Source organism: Brienomyrus brachyistius, chromosome 8, assembly GCF_023856365.1.
Source record: "Brienomyrus brachyistius isolate T26 chromosome 8, BBRACH_0.4, whole genome shotgun sequence".
Taxonomy (NCBI): domain Eukaryota; kingdom Metazoa; phylum Chordata; class Actinopteri; order Osteoglossiformes; family Mormyridae; genus Brienomyrus; species Brienomyrus brachyistius.
In genome coordinates this window covers 3772724-3791910 of record NC_064540.1, presented here as the reverse complement: position 1 = coordinate 3791910, position 19187 = coordinate 3772724, and the positions used below count along the sequence as shown (strand labels likewise).

Sequence of the window (19187 nt, the reverse complement as noted above, 5' to 3'; positions counted from 1 at the left end):
GAGAGCATGCAAGCCTCCTCTGACTTGGGCCAAGATCCAAACCCACAGCCAGGAAGTATAAACCCACAGAGGTATCCACTCTGTATACATGCTACTCTGGGACACATTGTGAATTGCAAAATAATATATCATGTAGAATCACAAATTGCCCAACCAGTTGAGCACTAAAGCCACTAACTTCCTTATTATTAATAAGATGTTTTCACATCTGCTATTTTATTCAAATGACACCTGATTTTTTTATGTAAAAACTTGTGGAACAAACAGAAGAACCAAAGTGTCTTCATCAAAAGTCTAAATTATTTATTAATTACCCATTTGAACATATAAACAGGATTTCAACCCAGCGACATCTGCAGAGCAGTTGAAGGGAGTCCGCAGAAATGTTTTGTAAGACTTGTCAATGCTCTCACACATTACTGGGTACTAGCAAATATAGGCAAAAATATTAAACACCCGCATTAAATTCAGCAATCCCTGGTTTAAGAGAAGTTGAAAAACTCTACATTAAAGGATTATTTGAAACTCGTGAAATAATGAGGCCAGTTCAAAGAAAAAGAAATGTAGGTTATATATAGTTCTTTCTGTTTTTACTGTGCACACAGAAATCAAACATTAAAACCCCTGTGAACCTACTGCACCTGTTGCTGTTTATCTTCTTCTGCTCCGTACGTGGTGGTAACATAACTATTTTATCAAATCCTCAAACCCAAATGTGCTGGCCTTGAGTTTAACCTATTTTCATTTTATCTTTTCAACCTTTTTGTTTTGCCAGGTCGCAGTAATCGTTGTACCTGATGATGGTGTGTTACTTTAGTTTAGAGGGCATCATCTGTAGATGTTTTCCTTAAGATCTTTATTGGTGAGACGCATTTTTGTGTTCTTCAGATTTTATTGACTCTGTTATAAATAAGCAGGCAATGAACATTACTATATTTCCATTAAACTTCTCTGCCTTCTGTACCAATACATTCTGCTTCCCCTCCCTACCCACATAAGCTCAAACACAGTCAACCATTGTGAATGTATATGACAACTTGAAATTTTTTTGCTTAGCATAATCCCCAAAGTTGACACACACGCTCACACCGCCGTGTAACAAAGACTCTTGCTCCTTCGCAGTACCGTCACTCAAGAAAGCCCTTTCAGGATGCCTTAGCCACCCACTCTGCGACTTCCAACAACTCTCCCCACTAGCAACCCCACCCGCGAAGATCATCCTGCATGTCCTGCTTCTTTTTCTACCATTAACCCCAAGTGCCAGGGTAACATTCTGATGACTGTCAAAATTACAGAGCCTTCCACTGTTTCTGTCACAGGCTTCAGATTCAGTTCTGTGGATTTCGTCTTTAGGGCCTGACGAACTCGGCCCCCGGAATTCTAAATAGCCACCGCTGAGTGTAACATGACTGCACTCTCATGATGGCATGAACATGTAGGTGACAGAGCTTCTCGGGCATTTATCGATTTAATAGATTAAACATTACATTACCAGCCAAGTCTGATATTATATCCCTTAAATTAAACAACAAATATTATATTCCTTTTTTTTTGCGATACCCAATTTGCGTCAGAGATTTACTTGAAAAGAGAGGGAATTGACAGAATTCTAACTGGATTTTCATCTAAGTACTTAATACCTGTAGGTTAACACAAATTCTTGGTTACTTAGAGGATGTACCACTTGTCTCCAGTCTACAGGCCCTGCAGCCACGCCAAGCCAGACCTCATCCTGCCTCGCCAGAATACCAAGCACCCCATTGTTTGCTATAAGGACGTTCTCTGAATCAGCTTTTTCTGTGAGGTATTGAGCTCCTTACTGAAAATTTGACTTGTTGTGCTTCTTTATGCATTTAGTTTCTGAACTCTGGCCTGTTTTTCTGACCTTGTGTGTGGGATGTGAAATGGACTTGGTCTTTTCTGCCCTGTTCTGACCTCGAATTTTGGATTACCTATTGGTGTCTGACATTCCTTGCTGGGAATCACTAAAACCGATTGTGTTCCATTTGGATCTTTGAAACTAATGGGAGTTTTACTTACACAAAAATTATTGGTTTAGAGGGATAACCAATCATATTGTAGAGGAGCTGGGTCCAAGCTTCTAGAGCAGCCAGGACCAACCAATCACACGTCTTCTTCGCACCTCCTGTAGTTGATTGGACTCACCTCCTCTACAATCTCATTGGTTATCTCTCTGAAAAACATAATTTTTCGTTCTGCCCTTAGAACATTTTTATGTAAGTGAAACTCCCACAAGTATCTTTGGACTGTTTAATTACAGAATGCCTCATGATCACAGCAGATCTTGTAGAGTTGCGGGCAATTTGAAATAACCAGGAAGAAAAGTTGACGATGATGCGTGTTTGTCACGATCAGCCATTTGTGCTGTTTCCACGGTTGTACAGTCGCTCCTCCTTCATTTTACTGATCCATTACCCAGGACAATTTCAGTCCGACGCAGTCAAGATTTCAATAGTTATCTCTTCGCTTACAGGCAGAGCCCTGGAGTGGGAAATAGCACTCTGGCATCAGAACTGGGCTGTTCTAAACTCTGAAGAAGAATCCCACGTACTCTTCCAGAAAGTTTTTGACTACTCTGCTGCCTAAAGAGACACTGGTTCTCAGTTATGTGAACTCCAACAAGGAGATTAGACTGCTGCTAATTATGTCCTGGGATTCAGTACTGCATGTCCTGCTTCTAACAGCCGGGAGTGGCTGGAATGAATCTGCTTCTCTCACTATGTATCGACATGGGTTACGGTCGATTTAGCAATCCGAATTATCCTGTCAAGCAGATACCACCAGTCTGGACCTGTGTATCCACATGTCCGTCTTAATCAATAAGAGAGAAGAGGAGTAGTCTGGACTCTCAGCTAAACCCTATGGCTGTTGTATTATTCTCTTCTTCAACTTTCTTACCCTTCACTACATTGGACCCGGAACCTGAGTTACTGGATCAATCCCCTATGCCTTGAGAGGACTGTGCCCAATGTATATCAACCTGTCTGTGTCTATACTGCAGAGCAGCTGGACATCTGCAGGCAAGTTATCTGTTCTGTCCCATGAGAGAGAGAGAGAGAGAGAGAGAGAGAGGACACCCTTTGAGGTACATGTGGGGATTTCAGCTCTAGTTAACGTAACCCAGTCAGTTCACCCTTCCTGTCCTAGTCTCCCATGGATTTTCCACCACTGGCAAGGCAGGGGGTTTCACCAATGAAAAGCTGCCAGAACAATTAAAAGTGCCATGTAAGACTATCAATCGTCCACTCCACGTGAGGGCTTTGAATAAACAACCCTTGGGGAAAGGTCAGATCACTCATCAGACTGAACCCCATCTCTTATAGACTGGGATACTGCATTCTGAAGACATGCAATTACTTGTCACATATTCTTCTAGAGGTCCCCTGGTGTTGAGCCACTCCTACATAGAACAGCATGACCCAATAATATCATGGAAAAAAAGGAACAGCTTGTTTCCTGGAGTATTTTTGCATGTATAACTTTCTCTAGTTGCTCCAAGTTTATCGATTGAGAGTCCCCTGGTTACCAACACTGTGAAGATCCTGGGGAATTCTGGAATGTATTCAGCAAAATTATGGAGACTATTCTACAGCATAATGCATGAGACTGTGTCATAGCTTATTGCAGGTACCTCTGTGCCACTGGAATGTTTATCCACTGTCGTTCTCTGAATCTGTGGCCATGGGCCAATATATTGAGAAGGATCTTAGTCAAAAATTCATTGACTTTCAAAATTGCCTGCAGCATCCAGGTTATTTCTTTGTAGAGACCAATGGTGGTGACCTAATGATGGCGACCTAAGTTTATCATGACCCGCTCGTCCAATCCTCCCATGTGGCCACGCCCCCTCATCTACCTCATGTGGATTCCCCATGTTTGCCAGCTCTTTTATGTTTGCGATTAGATTAGTGTAAAGCCTAGAGTCAGAGTATGTTTCCCCAGTCCTGTCATTGATGTTATGTTGTTCCTGTGTTCGGTTTGAGTCAGAATAAAACCCCGTTTATTTGTATTTTTCGCTCCCTTCGCCTGCTTCCCTGTGCCGATCATAACAAAGTCCCTGTATAGATTATCATGCTTTGAATGACATCACTGTCAAACTCAGGTATCCACTCCCATTGATCCCAGTGGCTCGAAAACAAGTTTACAAGGTGATTGTCTTAACCTACACAATGCATATAATCTTCCCTGTGAAGAAGATTGCTTTTATTACCACCAGAGGGCACTATGAACATTTATTTATGCCTTTTGGTCTTGAGAATGCACCTTCAGTCATTCATGAATGAGATGGTAAACTAGTTATTTTATCATGTGGTCTACTGATCATGCTGAGCATGTCAACCAAGTATATTAAGTATTTCGCTCCTGGGGATGCTTTAAGACCAGAGTGAGTATATATGAGTGATTACAGTGTGGCAGCAGTTCAGGACTTGCCAGAATCCAGGAAAAACAAGCAATAATTCCTATGCCTTGTTAATTTCTCTACTTGCTTTACCAGGAAATTCAGCTCGGTAGCTGCTCCACAAACCATCCTGATTTATAAGAACAGAAAGACAGTGTTGTAGGGTGACCTGTCTGTGATGTCGTTCAGCGTTTAACAAACCTGTTTCGTTCTCCACTCCTTGTAAAGCAACCCGATCCGTCCCGGCCTTTTGTCAAAAAGGTAGGTGCCTCTGCGATGGGGGGGAAAAGGAGGTCTAACCTAAATTCATGAGTCCCCACCTAAACTCTACCCTGTGTCGTATTCTCATGTAAATTACAGCCAGGAGAGGAATTGTGACATAGCAGCCCCCATGTTACGAACGAGATACATGTCTTAAGTCTGTCTTTGTAAAGTAGATTTTGTAGTTAAGTCATAAAAATAATAATGCAGTACAAAATAATAATTATTATACAGTAATAATAAAAGTAACTACATATGGTACTGCAGTGTTTCCCAGGGAACCCCAGACCGTACATAATTTTGCTCCCCCTGCAATTTCAGCCAATGAACTCCGAATCCCTGGCATGGGTGTGTTGGCAGCTGGGAGGGAACAAAAATATGGACTGTCTGGGGGGGTCCTCAAGGCCTGGGCTGGGAAATACTGTGGTGCCGTACTGTACGTCAAGCCGAGAAATGACTGACGCTGTGCAATATTCTCACGTACATCCCAAAGTGCGTTTGTTATTATGATCCATTGTATCTCACTCTAATTTTGAATGTATCAAGTTTTATCACAATCTATTTGTAAGTACAAGTTGTCTGTAAGTCAGACTTTCTTAACCCAGGGATTTCCTGTAGATGGATTTGTTGGAAGGAGCGGTTCACCCATTTGCTTATAAGATTTGGTTCAGGGTCACACATAGTCCGGGCTCAAAAAACATCACGGCTAATGCTTCATCTCAACAATTTGAACGACTTACTCACCTTTCACAGTTTTTATGCCAGATATCTTCCTTCTGGGTTTGTGGCCAGATGGGAAATAATGGATGTCATTCAAGAAGCCCCCCCTATGGACCCAAACACACCAGAAACGCCCCCCAATAAGGATTATGTACTAGGAGTTTTTCTCTCACAGTTCCTACAGAAGGTCTGCACTGCACTTAGCTTGGGGCACAATGAAACCATCCTTACAGCTGAACTGATTTTCTCTATTTTTTCCTTTTTTTCCAATGTACCAGCAGAAAGGTTAGACATCAACATCAGCAAAATAACCAGAAACAGAAGCCTAATCTGCTTTGTTTTTTGTCAATGAAAACCAGCAAATGTGTTTATGTCGGAACATGTGTTGGTTTGATGCATGCAGAGCTCGTCCTGCAGTACATGCATGGGCTCAAGGTTATCCTCCATTGTCGAGGAGTGTTGACCTGCCCTCTGCTTTGCTAATGGACTCTTTATTAGCAGCTCACTGGCACTAGGGGGTATTTCAGATTCACACGATTTCCTCTCTCCAGACGTGCTCCTGTAACTCATGGAAAAAAAATCTTTTCAAAATATAAGGTCACAAAATGCTTTATAATGTCTGTTTTTTTTTTTGCAATTAGGTATTACATTGTGTCTGAAGCCTTATTGAGTAAGCATACTACGTATACAACCAGAATATAATTCATAGAATTTCTTCAGTTTTTGCAGGTTTGCATTCCTTACAATTCTTAAGTATGTTCCAACTCGGTCGTCTAATTTTGCGGTTGGGGAGCAGCCCGTGAAAATTGGCAAATGCAAATGTAGCGTCTGGTGGATGAATAAGAGGCTGCTTGGCATCGACAAGCAATTGCTTGAGGCTAGATGCAAAACATGTTGAAAGACATTCAAACTAGGTTCAATGAGGATTAAGGCACTCAATTCTCAAATTAAATCTATTCATCTGTTGCTCCTACTGGACCTCAATAGCATGCAATACAGAAGCAATCACAACAAGTACTCAATCAAGTTCAGTGTTCTATAGTTTTTCACCAAGTGCGATTCAGAGGGCCAATATATGGTTTAATAATAATAACATATTTTGCCAGAACAATTTTCTAATTATATTCTTGCTCTGTGGTTTCATCTTGAACCGCCTGGAATTCAGACAAACTCCCACTGCCATGGAAATAGGAGCAAAACCAAATTTGGAGTGCAGGCCCTTGAGAAGAAATGTTGCAATGCTGTCGCATCTAATGTGGTCAATCAGTTCCACGTGTGTGTGTGTGGATTAGGTTTATATTACATTGTGGGGATTACATTGTGTGCCACAATGTAATAAAAAACTGTTTTTTTAAAGTTGTGGGGCCCATTTTTCAGGTCATGACAATCAAATGCATTCAAAAAAGTAAAAATGCCAACAGTAAAGTATTTTGTCTGGCTATGGTTAAGGTTAGGGCTGGGTAGGGGTTAAGGTCTTCATGTTGGGATGAGTTTTTTCCCCATAGAAATTAATGGGAAGTCCCCACAAATATATAATTACAAACCTCTGTGTGTGTGTGTGTGTGTGCGCGCGAGCAGGTATACCTGTCCTTATGGGGACACAATGTCCCCATAATGTGATAAATATCCGTTTTTTTTTTCCCTTATGGGGACCGGTTTCTTGGTCCCATCCATCCATCCATTTTCCAAACCACTTATCCTATTGGGTCGCGGGGGGTCTGGAGCCTATCCCGGAATCAATGGGCACGAGGCAGGGAACAACCCAGGATGGGGGGCCAGCCCATCGCAGGGCACACTCACACACCATTCACTCACACATGCACACCTATGGGCAATTCAGCAACTCCAATTAGCCTCAGCATGTTTTTGGACTGTGGGGGGAAACCAGAGTACCCGGAGGAAACCCCACGACGACACGGGGAGAACATGCAAACTCCGCACACATGTGACCCAGGCGGAGACTCGAACCCGGGTCCCAGAGGTGTGAGGCGACAGTGCTAACCACTGCACCACCATGCCGCCCCATTTCTTGGTCCCCATAAGGGAAAACTCTATTTTATAAAAATCAGTGACTGCTATGAAAAAACTAAAAATGCAAAAACTCTTGTATTTTGCTTGGTTACTTATGGTTATGGTTAGGGCAGGGGGAGGGTTAAGGTTGTCATAGTTAGCGTTAGCATTTTTCCCGTAGAAGTGAACGGTCGGACCCCATAAGGATAGGTATACCCTACATCCGTGTGTGTGCGTGTGTTTGTGTGTGTGTGTTTTTCCAAACCATGATTGTTTAAAACTGCTCTATCAAAAACCACATAACATGCAGGCTGACTGGGATTCACAAAAAAAATCTTCATTTACCAATTGCATGGTACATCAAAAGAACACTGCATTCTTTCACCACAAATCAACTGTACTTTGTATTTTTTCATGATTTTCTATTCCCAGGACTTGGACTTAGAAAATAAGAACATCCCAGTTTGCAGCCGCTGCCTTTAAAAGGCATGTTTCAGGAACAAGGGAGCTGAATCCACTGAAATTTACACCTCCTCCTTTAATCTGCACTCCCTCCTCAATTCTTCTTTTCCATCTCAAACACTCTCCTTCTGTTTTAAATTTCAAAACGAAGGCTGAAAGCTGTTGATATCTCCCAGCAGTACAACCTACAGGCTCACCCCATTAGAAACCCCTCTCCCCTGATTTTTAAATGAATATTTGAACCTAGTAATTCTGGGCAAAACGTGAGACTTAGGTTTTCCTAAGAGGAGTGTGGCTGTTGCACATGGACAGATATCATGCTTGATATATTCCTCCTCACACATATAATAGCACCATTTAGTCTTTGTTGAGGTGTTAAAAGGCATTGGATCTCACTGGTAAAATCTTACTGCAACCCTTCTGTACACATCATCATAATTATGAAGAGATTATAGTCATCTACACCCCTACAAAACATATAAAGATGCAATGGAGCTTAACACTGCAGCACTGACTCTTTCAAATTTTTCACGCGTCCCCCTACCTCCCTGCACTTTCATCCGTGGCACTCTTTGTACTTCACCTACAGCATTCAGACCACGGCACTCAGACACTCAGCTGGCCCTGAATTATTCAGCTTCCAGCATGTGCTCAGACAGGGGTGGTGGCTGCTACACGCCGGTGTCACGCAAAGCGCAACCGAGCAGAGTGTCGGCAGGACCTCAGACGCACTAATTTGCGTGTCATCAAAGTGGCCACCTCTAGATTAGCCGTGTACCAGTAGCGGCTGTGACCGCAAGTTTCGAGGAGCATTCCAGGGTTTGTTCGAGGAGTTTCTGAAGAAATCAGTGGCTCAGTAGAGGAGGAGAAATATGTTCCCTCTTTCCATAAGTGTCTGAATCCTAATCTTGACCTCCTGAAGGTTGATATCGACTCTGATGACCACAGTTGTATGTAAAAACCAAGATTCTAATCATGTCACAACTGCATAATTATAAAGATGCAAAGCAACAGACAGACAAGTGACCAGTTATCTTCTTCTCCGTTTGATAGTATGGCTTGCAAATCTTCTACTGACCAACGGAGGGCATCGTACTCCAGGGCAAGCATGCTAGTTTTATATTTAAGTCAGACACCTTCCATTGCTGTGTGTGTGGTTCATAGCCTGTTTTGTGGGGACGCCACCTTCCCAACATTTCTGTTCTCTCTTACCCTTTGTCTTTGCTATTTACACACCCTTTCTTGTTCTGCTATGTTTAGGGTGCATTACAAAAGGCATAAGGACCAGGCATTCATTCCACAAGGGCTCAGAGAGCTCTTATTGCGGCTCATGTTTGATACCACGCCTTCAGGCCTGAAACCTTATTCCTCGGCCTCCCCGGCAGCTCCTCCCACACGGGCCAGCTGTTGGCCAGTCTGTCACTGCTGACGCTTTAATCGAGTGTCATGTTAGCCTTGTTGGGACAAAAACAACGTGGATAACCATTCAGAGCTAAGCACGCTCCGACTTTTTATCTTTTTTTTATGGTCTCCTGGGAAATATCAGAAGCCTCTTTGGAAATGCAGCTCTTTGTCTGGCTTTTATTGATCCTGTGCAAAAGGCCTCGCTGAGAGGAGTGATTCGCAGATCGTAACCTAACACCAGCCCGTCCTGCACCTGCGAGGGACCGGTGTGCAGTGACCACAATGCAAATCCTTGTGGGGGAAAAGAAAAAACAAAAAACAATCCCCTATATCTTGTTTGCAAATCACCATCACAACCATCTGATGTGTGACAAAGGTACAAATACGAGATAGCTTGATGTTTACGTCATACGGCGATATATATATACAATTATGTGTTCTACATAGATATTTGAGAACGGATATTAACAAGTAAATGGAAATCAAATACATTTTGTAACCTAACGGCAATTTATCAAATGAAGGTACAGCATGAAAAATTGACTCCGTATATTCTGCCGGGCCGATGCGTCCATCGGAAGCAGCAAATCAATACTATACTCTGTACAGGAGGGTCAATAACGGCCCCGGAACTATTCAGCTGAAATCTGGAGGCGTCTTTCGAAGAGTTTCCTGTGGTTCACACCAGTTTCTTTGACGACTGCTGGCATGGCAACCTCGGCCGATGGGCCTGGGGGCACTCTGTAGGATATGGACGATGGGGCGATGAAGCAGACCGGCAACGTGTTGAGTGAAGCAACCAGGGACACAGCCCCTAAGCCCCAAATGCGATGAGCGCTGCATCATGGGATACAGGCCACAGCAGGACATCAATCTTCTAATTGTACCCAGACTATGACAGAACCCCCCCCCCCTCTCCCCTCCCCCCCCCCCCCCCCACTTTGGAAATGCCCAATTCCCCCTTGACTAGATACTTGGCCTAAGGCTGCCACTTCATACACATGAGCCCCGACGTCAAGAACATTGTGAAGGACCTGCCAACAGCAGATACCTGCCACTCAGAAACGTTGAGGTCTCCTTTCACAGGAGTGCCTCTAACAACCGGAATGGTATCAAGATGCCCATGTAAACATCGCTGTCACTGGAAGAGACATTTTTGACAGTCATGGGACTCGTATGTGCTTGCAGTACACTTTGCTTAGCTATTGCAGGTATAATTTGACTTGCATAATTAACTGTTGACTTAATCTTGTACTGACAGTAGTGTCTGGGCTGCCCATCAATATCTCCTTCAGCTTCCATTTAAAGGCATGAAACTAATATACATAAATCAGAAGGAAAACTGAACCATTTGAAGACAATACTGCCAATAACAGTTAGTAAAAATAACAAAAAATATTACGAAAAACGAACCTGACTTGCATTCAGTACATCTACTCCTATAAAACATACAGCTTTCGGTTGCAATTATAGTTATCCTTAGTGTGAGAATTATTCCATAGCTGTTTTACGGTAAATGATAGGCACAGCAGGGATACCTGTATCGTAAGAATCATTAATTTTCTTCTCTTAATGTTTAAATAATTTATGGTCACTAGATGGCAGCACATACCAAGGATTGCTACCGGATTCGCTAACGCTGCGAAAAAACACTTCAGCTGTATGGTTACAAATGTACTTCAGTGTAACACAATCATTCAATACTGACAAATACGGAATGACTTTGTTAGTCATGCAAACTGTCACTTCAGATTGGTTTGACAACTGTGGTTTGATTGCTTATACCTTATACACTTAAATAGCGTTGGCGATTCGCAGATTTGGTGATTAAGCGCCTACATGATCAGCTGATTAGTATTTTATGCTTTGCAAACGTCAAAAGAAACACAACACAGTTAAAAGACCAACAGGCATCCATGTGGTAAAATTCAATGATATTCAAGTATACTTCATAAAGGCTAATGTAGACGGCAGTGACATGGAAATGCTTGACTCATCCTTTCTGTGGCAATTTGTAAGATAGGTGGCAGAGTAGAGGCTACGCTGATGGGAAGCGTCGGACCTGTGAGTGACTCCCCACCGGCTGTTTTCGGCATACGCTGGGACTCAGGTTTTTTACATGACAATTTGGTGGACGGTCCTGCCCAGAATGTTTCATTTAGCTTCTCATTTGTCTGCTGTAATTGGATAGGACAGTTCCACAGCCTTGCCCTCCCCCCTCCTCCCTCCCCCATCTCTCTCTCTCTCTCGCTCTCTCTCTCTCCCCCCCTCTGTCTGCTGGGGTTTATTGTTACACAGTAGCATCAGGATTATTTGTTACAGTGAAAGCCTCTTACTGACAATGTGGACATCAGCTAAGGATATATAATACGTATATATAAATATATTTATATATATCTCTGGTTGTTTGTCGTCCCTGCCGTGTTATACTCCGCATGTAAACAGGTAAGATCGCATTATTCACGTAAAAACTGATAATAACGCAGTTTGTAGATGTCTTATTTTCACTCGCCAGTCATGCAACAAAACGTTTGTCTTTATTATTATTATCATTATCATTATTATTATTATTATTAATAGTCCGATGTAGATGGTAACTGAGAGTGTCGGATTTATGCCGTCGTTAGCCCACTTTTGTGAGCGCACATCCCGGTCTCCGGAGCGTCATCGCCTGTGTCCCAGTAGCCTCTTCTCCGCTGAACTTTCAAGAACTGGAGATGGATGCTGACATGCCTTAGCTATAGTATTACCCTTTAACCAGCATTTCATGCAGACATGCATCTAGTCCAGCGCGGCGTTTTGGAGCGTTTTTATCCTTTGCTTTATATTTCGCTTAAGGGAAACTAAGAGAGGCTCGGACGGCTCTCTGCGTTTGCTTAGCAGATGCAAAGCAGTCTGCATCGGGGATAAGCTGTGCTCTGATTCTCCGGGCATATGGCTCCATCTCGACAGATGTTCTCGGAATACAATGGTTTATTAGGCCGAACAGTCACTTTGTTTTTTTCTGGGGATCTTTATGTTAATTGAATATTATCTTGCTTCGCTGGCGTGTCGCTTTGAACAACAGAGATAGAACTGGACTTCATGCAAGCGAACCGTACTTAAAGTCTTTCTGGCGGCGTTGGTTATTCAGACAAACCAATTTGTATTTTGCACCCGAAATCCCGACTAGATTACGCTGAATGATGAAATAAAATATAGGCTGCGAATATTTCTAACGACTTACAACTGTTATTTCACAGTAAATCCTAATTCCTTTGGCATAATTAAAATAATAAAAAAGGATCAACTTTGAAATACTTGCACATCTCTGATTACAAAAGTGACAGACTTTTAGTGTGATTTGTGTCCGGCTCTAGGGAAATAAGAGAACAGTGATGTTTCGATAAATGTTATACAGTGTACCATGTGCTATGCTTTTTTACGATCCTCAGCTATGCATTACTGAAGAAATGTTAACTAAAATAACAACACTGATTTATAGAAAGATCTCTATCTTTTTCAGATGTCTTATCAAAACTGTTAATCCAGATACCATCTACATAACCTCTGTCTCTTATTTATTGGGATAACATCTTTAGAATGTACAATACAGTATAATAAAACGTGGAAAGGCAAAGGGTAAATACAGTTTTAAATGGCACCATATAATACAGGATATGATAACATATCGTGACCCAATCGTTGCTGGTTAACAGTGCGTTGCTCAGGTTAGGGCAGCCGAGGAATACGGAGTAAGTGTGCTATCTTTGATTTAATATCTATTTATCAGTGACGTTTTGTCTATGATAAATTTAACCAAAGTATGATAATCCAATTAGTTGTTTTATAGTATGTAGGCTATATGCCTAGTATGTTAATATAGGTCCCTGTGGTTAATTTTGTTTGTGTGAAATTGTCATCAAATTAATATGTATTACATGATCTATACATACTGTAGCTTCCCAGTGATAATAACGTCCACCATATTAGAATAAAACTGAACATCGTGGAATCTTCTCTGTAAGATGTAAAAAGCACGAGGGATGTCTCTGAGAGTGATACACGCCGAAAAGGGTGGGCTGAGCATAAGCAAATAAAGATCAAGATTTCGGTAAAATCAAGACTACGGATGCATCGATAGACTACACGATAGGTTTTGACGGAGACCCGATTTATAAGACACAAAAGCAGCGGACGTTTTCTGATCCTAGATCAGAGATTATAACAAAAGTTTAATCTCTTTTGGTGTATACTTAGATTTCAAAGTGCTGTCCTATTTTTAGTACATCAGGACAACAAAGAAAGGGATTCTGGGTTACAGTGAGCTTTGAGTCATGGGCGCATGCGGCTTCCAAAGACTGTCACTTATTTGTTTTGATTCATGACTCATGGTAAATCATATCATTAATGCTAATATTCTTCTTGATATTTGTTTGTTTTCTTGTTTGGTGATACCTTATGTTTTGTGATTCAAAGTTAGATGCATTACCAATGTTTACATCTGTTTACCGTTGTGGCAAAGTACTACTGATCAGTAGTAAACAGTAGTCTTTAAATAATTTAAAAGTATATGATCATTTTTTTTATATACAGAAGCATAGAACTGCGAGCAGATTGCTTTATTTCTCCTTAGTTTTCTTACTGTATGATTCCCATATTGTAGTTATATAGGCAAAATCTCAGGTAGTCTAGTCCTGTTTCAGCTAGTCTAGTCGTGTTAAATGTTTAGTGAATTAGTTTCATGTTCCAGGCCCTGTTTTTTTTTTAAGATTAGAAAAGCAACTATGCCACCAGACATTACTTATGTAAAATTAAAACCATATCTGACGTACCTGTATCTCGATGAAATTATCTTGTAGAAGACAGAGACCACTTCTGAATATCAAAAAATCTCAAAATAAGTATTCCTAAGATAATTTCACTGTTCACTGCATGCTGTAGCTCAGGATCCTTCCCTCTCGTTCGTTTCCTTCATTGCTGCATGGAAGGGATACCATGGTAAATTCGACGCGATGGGCCTGTGGCTATAAAGTCACGTACCATTCTAAGCCATTTCCCCTAAGGCAGTGCTTTTGCTGGGGAAATTGCCATCTACCGTGAATATTGCATTGAGTAAACTATCAGACTCGTTGATTTAGTTGCCATAAGCGGCGGATCAGATCGGCTGCCTGTCCCACTGGCCTCAGGGTCGATAGATCGTGTTGTTCACCTACATGCATTTTAATTAAAAAACACGATTAACAAAAAAAGAAACAGCCTGTTTCTTTTACACTGCATTGGTAAAGGTGCAGGGAAATGACACCCACAGTTCCCAGAAACTCACTGTATCTCACTCGCCAGTAGCTGTGCTTGTCCCTTCTGACCTGCTATCAGCATGTTATCGTTTTATGGGAGATATTTTTTCACTTTTTTTATCTGGGTCTATACATAGAGCTGATTTCTGCGGGTTGTTTTTAGTCTCTCGCGTCTGCTTCACTTGGGATCCTTCACCCATCACTGTCAGCCTTGCCACTCCTGCCTCCCTCCCCACCTCTCCTTTCACCCACCCCTCGGAGTTGGCAAGTTGTTTTTTTTTCCCCTTCCCTTCTCCGCCATCCCTTTTTCGCTCCCCTGTCAGTCCGCGATCTGCTTTAGGAGACACTGCGCACCTCGAACCCTGCCGCCCCCTACCAGAGTCGCCCCCGTATTTGCATCTTTTCGGGAAACTCGAAAGCATTTCAGACAACTTTCCACTAGCACACCAGCGCCAAAAGGAAGGGTGACAATCGCATATGGTCATTACACTATGCATTATGGTAGCACATAATGATTCACCACACGCGCTCAATGTCTGATATTAGCATAATGGTAATATTATCGTAAAAATAATATGCCATGCAATGTACTGCTGGACCACAAACTATCTGAAATCAAAATAAAGCATTTTCTCATTAAGCGCGAATTGTACTGCTAATTTGAATTTATGTTTAACATTTCTGCATCTGCTGCTGAATTCTTCTAATTAAAAATATATTTTAGCATCTGACTTGGATTCCCACTTCCAACGCATTACAGGCGCTGCGGACTTGTTTATTAAAACTGTTAATTTTATTAACTGCGGAACTTGCCGCCACTCCTGGATCAGCTGTGCTATCGTGTAAATCTAGAGATGTATACGGATTTCAGTTTTCCATGAAGCAGATTAGGAAGATGTCAAATTAGATCACTGAAATATTGGGGAATTAGAATTAAGTTACGCAAATGTCCTTTGGATCAGTTACGGGCTTGGCTAAACAGTGAAAGGAAACGCGATACTTTATATACAATACTCTGGAGCCGCCAGTTTTAAATGTGTCTGCAAGAGAAGAAGATGGAAAATGATCTAGCACTCCAGACTTACTGTATATTAGACTAATATGGATTGATTGAGTCAGGATAATTAAGGGTAACTGGGGGTGATGCTGCTGTGGTTTGTCCACAAAAACCATGACCAGCTGGCATTTCCCCAGTCTAGGTTCTATGACTACATGGTCCTATGAAATATACATCAGTGTTTTCTCTCCTTCCTTATGGCACTTTCAGGCTACTCTTTAATTGAAAACTTCAGCGCTGCGTAATTCCCAGAAGGCCTTTCCCAGCTTCCAATAACGTGCTTAAATTTACACCTTCTCTTCTTTCTGACGACTGCCTAGATCCTCATGGTTCAGGCTTCAGCCATGCTGCTAATCTGTGGAAATCAGCACCAAACTATCGTAAAAAAAAAAAGACAATGACCTGTAGTTTACCAGAGACCCGTCGCTTACGTCATTACCTCACAGAACAGGCCTTTTCATAGCTCATCCTTTGCACTGCACTTGACAGATTTTTAATGCAAAATATCTTGCTTGCTGTATAAGCGCAAATTTTGCTTCTTGTTCCCAAATGTTAGTTGCTAACCTGTGAGTTACTAGCTTGTAACCTCTAGCCTTGTCCTCCTAGCGTTTATACCTTAGAGAGCTCAAAGTGCTCTGAAGTTAATGCTCTCCCAGCTTTCACTCATTATTAGTTCACCTCTGTGGTTTGGTCAATATAGCCAGGGCACATAAATTCGGTAACAATCAAGACAAACGGCAGAAGACTATAATTCAGTAATGCGTATGGATTATATAACTGCAGGCATGCTCAGCAATGAAAATTAAAAATGTAAAGTTTCTTAAAAGTCTCCATGCAAAACATCTGTCTTCCTCACTGCAGTTCTACACTTCAACAGTAGCGTGGTACATAACTAAACCAAATTAAGACGCCTTTGTTAAGGTAATGCCTGCTTTATTTCTTCCAGGTGCGAACTGACATATTCCCATTGCATTTCTGAAATTAGAAATGACAGGTAATCTATTTGCAGACAGGTGTCCGCTATACTTGTCAGTTTAATTACAAGTCAAAACCTTCCCTCAAAAAGGCTTTAAAAAGATGGGGCTTTGTGTTATTTAATATGTGCCATTTGTCATGTTCTGTATACACGTCACATATAGTTTTTGCATTTTCCACAAACGCAATATGGTTAAAAAGAAAAATCAGATTTAATCCTTATGAACTCAGAAGTGTAAATTTCCCATTAGGCAAACCGACGTGTTTAAAACAACAATAACGCTCTCATGTTGTAGTTGCCCTGAAAATTTTAAGAAGTAATCAATCACCTGCTTCTTTAGCTATTAAAAAAAAATTAAACAATTAAGCTTAAAAAAAAAATGGTTCCATAAGAAGCTTAGGGCCAATTTTCCAAGGAAATTGGTTTGGAAAAAAAAATAAAACCCACATCCCAGTATTACAGTGTACAAACCAACATGCTGCCAACTAGCCCATAATTGAATTTTGCACGAGCTGTGTTTCTTCATCTCTAATGTGCAGCTCCGCAGAGGGTCTGGGTCAAATGGCACCCCCCCCCCCCTTTAAGTGGGAGGGGGGCTTCGTGGTCGGGCACTGGCGAAATCAGGTCATTTGCCGAGGAAAAACAAAAGTCAGTGCCGTCCCTCTATCTGTCCTTCCGTCCTTAGGCACGACTTCACAATTATTTCATGCAGTACAGAATCAGGACAAGCTTCTGTCCTTCATTGTCATGCAGATGGCAGCTGACAGATCGCTTTGAGCTACCTTTAACTCTGTCTCTATACACCCATACACTCATCCATCGTGCGATTGCACATCTCACAGGTAGTGTTGCTGGGGGGAGGTGACAGCTTTATCTCTGGAGACTTTGTGGCATCTGTGACTAATGAACGGGGTGCTCCCACAGATACTTACATCTGTTCCTCCCCTTCCTTGGATGTTCGGGTGACGGAGTTAAATGCTTTGCGCTTGGGCAGCAAAGCGACCAAGTCATACATTACTGTGCTATAGCGTTACTCATTACACCGAAATAATTCCTCATTGTTTAACGATAGTCTATCGGGCGATTCACTATGGCTGGTACGATCTCCAGAACACATGGTCCATTGACTCTCAGAATCTTTGAAACTCACCATCATATTCTAGTTATAATCTATAATAATATTAAGCATTTTGACAGCTTTCTGGTGCCTTTTGTCCTAATTCAGTTCGCATAGTTGGTTAAGACTATTTACTACCATTAAACTGATCGTTCTATTTCACCTAAGATCTGCAGTGTTGTATAGGTCATATTAACGCTTATTTCCAATCAGTCTTGTAGCTTAGATGACCGAATCTTCAAACAAAAAGAGCAAAATTCCGTTTTTTTCCTCTAAGAAGGACTAGCATAGACCCACTCAAAGATAAACTGAAACGGTCCCAAAGCACTGTTGGCAAACCATGGTGCCCAGAATCCACCTAAGCTAGCACATATGCTTTACCAAGCAGTTCAGCTGACCTTATTTCAACCTTAATGAATCCACACTAATCAGGGTCAGCTGGCTTCCATTACCCAAAGTGCTCGCTAGTCTCTGGCTGGGGGATCAATCACCATGGAGATGCAGCTGATCGCCCCACCCCTGACCTCTGTCCCTACCAGTTTGCATTTTCATCATCTAACAGACATTACATCTAATTTAATTGTCCGTGCATTTCGCGTATGAAAAGATATGTAGAGGTTTTTTTAAAGACACCAGGCTGAACATGTGAGGTGTTCACGTTCCTACAGATGAGCTGGATAAAAAAGTATAAAATTCCACTATTTGTACAAATGAATACAGTCTCTCCCCATGTTATGATGAGGTTATGTTCCAATAAACCTGTCGTAAGGCAAAAATATCGTAAGGGGAAAATGCATTTTAATACAGTACACCTAACCTAAAATAGGCCTACATAATTTCCTAGCCTAGCCTTCCTAGAAAATGCTTAGAACACTTACATTAGCCTACAGTCGGGAAAAGTCAGTAACACAGAGCCTGTTTTACAATAAAGTGTTGAATATTTCATGTAACTTATTGAATAATGTACTGAAAGTGGGGAAAAAAACCATTTACCCACTGTAAATTCTAAATATTGTAACACAGACCATCATATCCTGGGGATCGGCTGTATCGGGGCGTCAGAAGCATTTTGAATGTGGGGGGGGACGTACTGGCATAAAACTAATATTTTATGTTAAATGTGGGGGAGTCCAAATGAATAATTATGAAATGTGAGGGGGGCACATCCCCCTCAGATTTAATGGTGACAATGCCCGTGGTCTGTATTGCATTCTATATATATATTACTTTCACCAAGTAATATATTGTTCTTTTTATATATAAACTGATAAATGCATATTTAGTTTTGTGGCAGATTAATTATTTCATTACAACCTTGTTTTTACAATTTCATCACAAAGCAGCACTTCTGTTTTAAAATTACGTGGTCTTACAGCAAGAAGCAAAACAGTACATTTCTACATACGAAATCGTCCCAGAAGATGCTTAAATGCCACGGGCGATGAAGAATGTTTCTGTGGTTCGGCGATGGTGGGGTGGGGTTT

The 19187-nt window shown here is 41.5% G+C and overlaps 1 protein-coding gene and 1 long non-coding RNA gene across 9 annotated transcripts in view; one reads left to right on the top strand and one right to left on the bottom strand.

The window, feature by feature from the left end:
* Positions 1–14699, bottom strand: part of LOC125747980 (uncharacterized) — a 96378-nt gene extending 81679 nt beyond the window's left edge. For 2 of the 6 annotated variants that reach the window (XR_007399411.1, XR_007399414.1), the window contains exons 1-2: positions 14092–14576; positions 5426–5508 (exon numbers count right to left, since the gene is read on the bottom strand). This is a non-coding gene — a long non-coding RNA (uncharacterized LOC125747980). The other 4 variants (XR_007399415.1, XR_007399412.1, XR_007399413.1 and 1 more) reach the window with 3 other exon arrangements.
* The window catches only part of pcbp4 (poly(rC) binding protein 4), a 45312-nt gene continuing 37687 nt past the window's right edge, over positions 11563–19187 (top strand). For all 3 annotated transcript variants that reach the window (XM_049023687.1, XM_049023690.1, XM_049023691.1), the window contains exon 1: positions 11563–11722. The gene's annotated coding sequence lies outside the window, so the exon portion shown is untranslated. The remainder of the gene's footprint in view (positions 11723–19187) is intronic.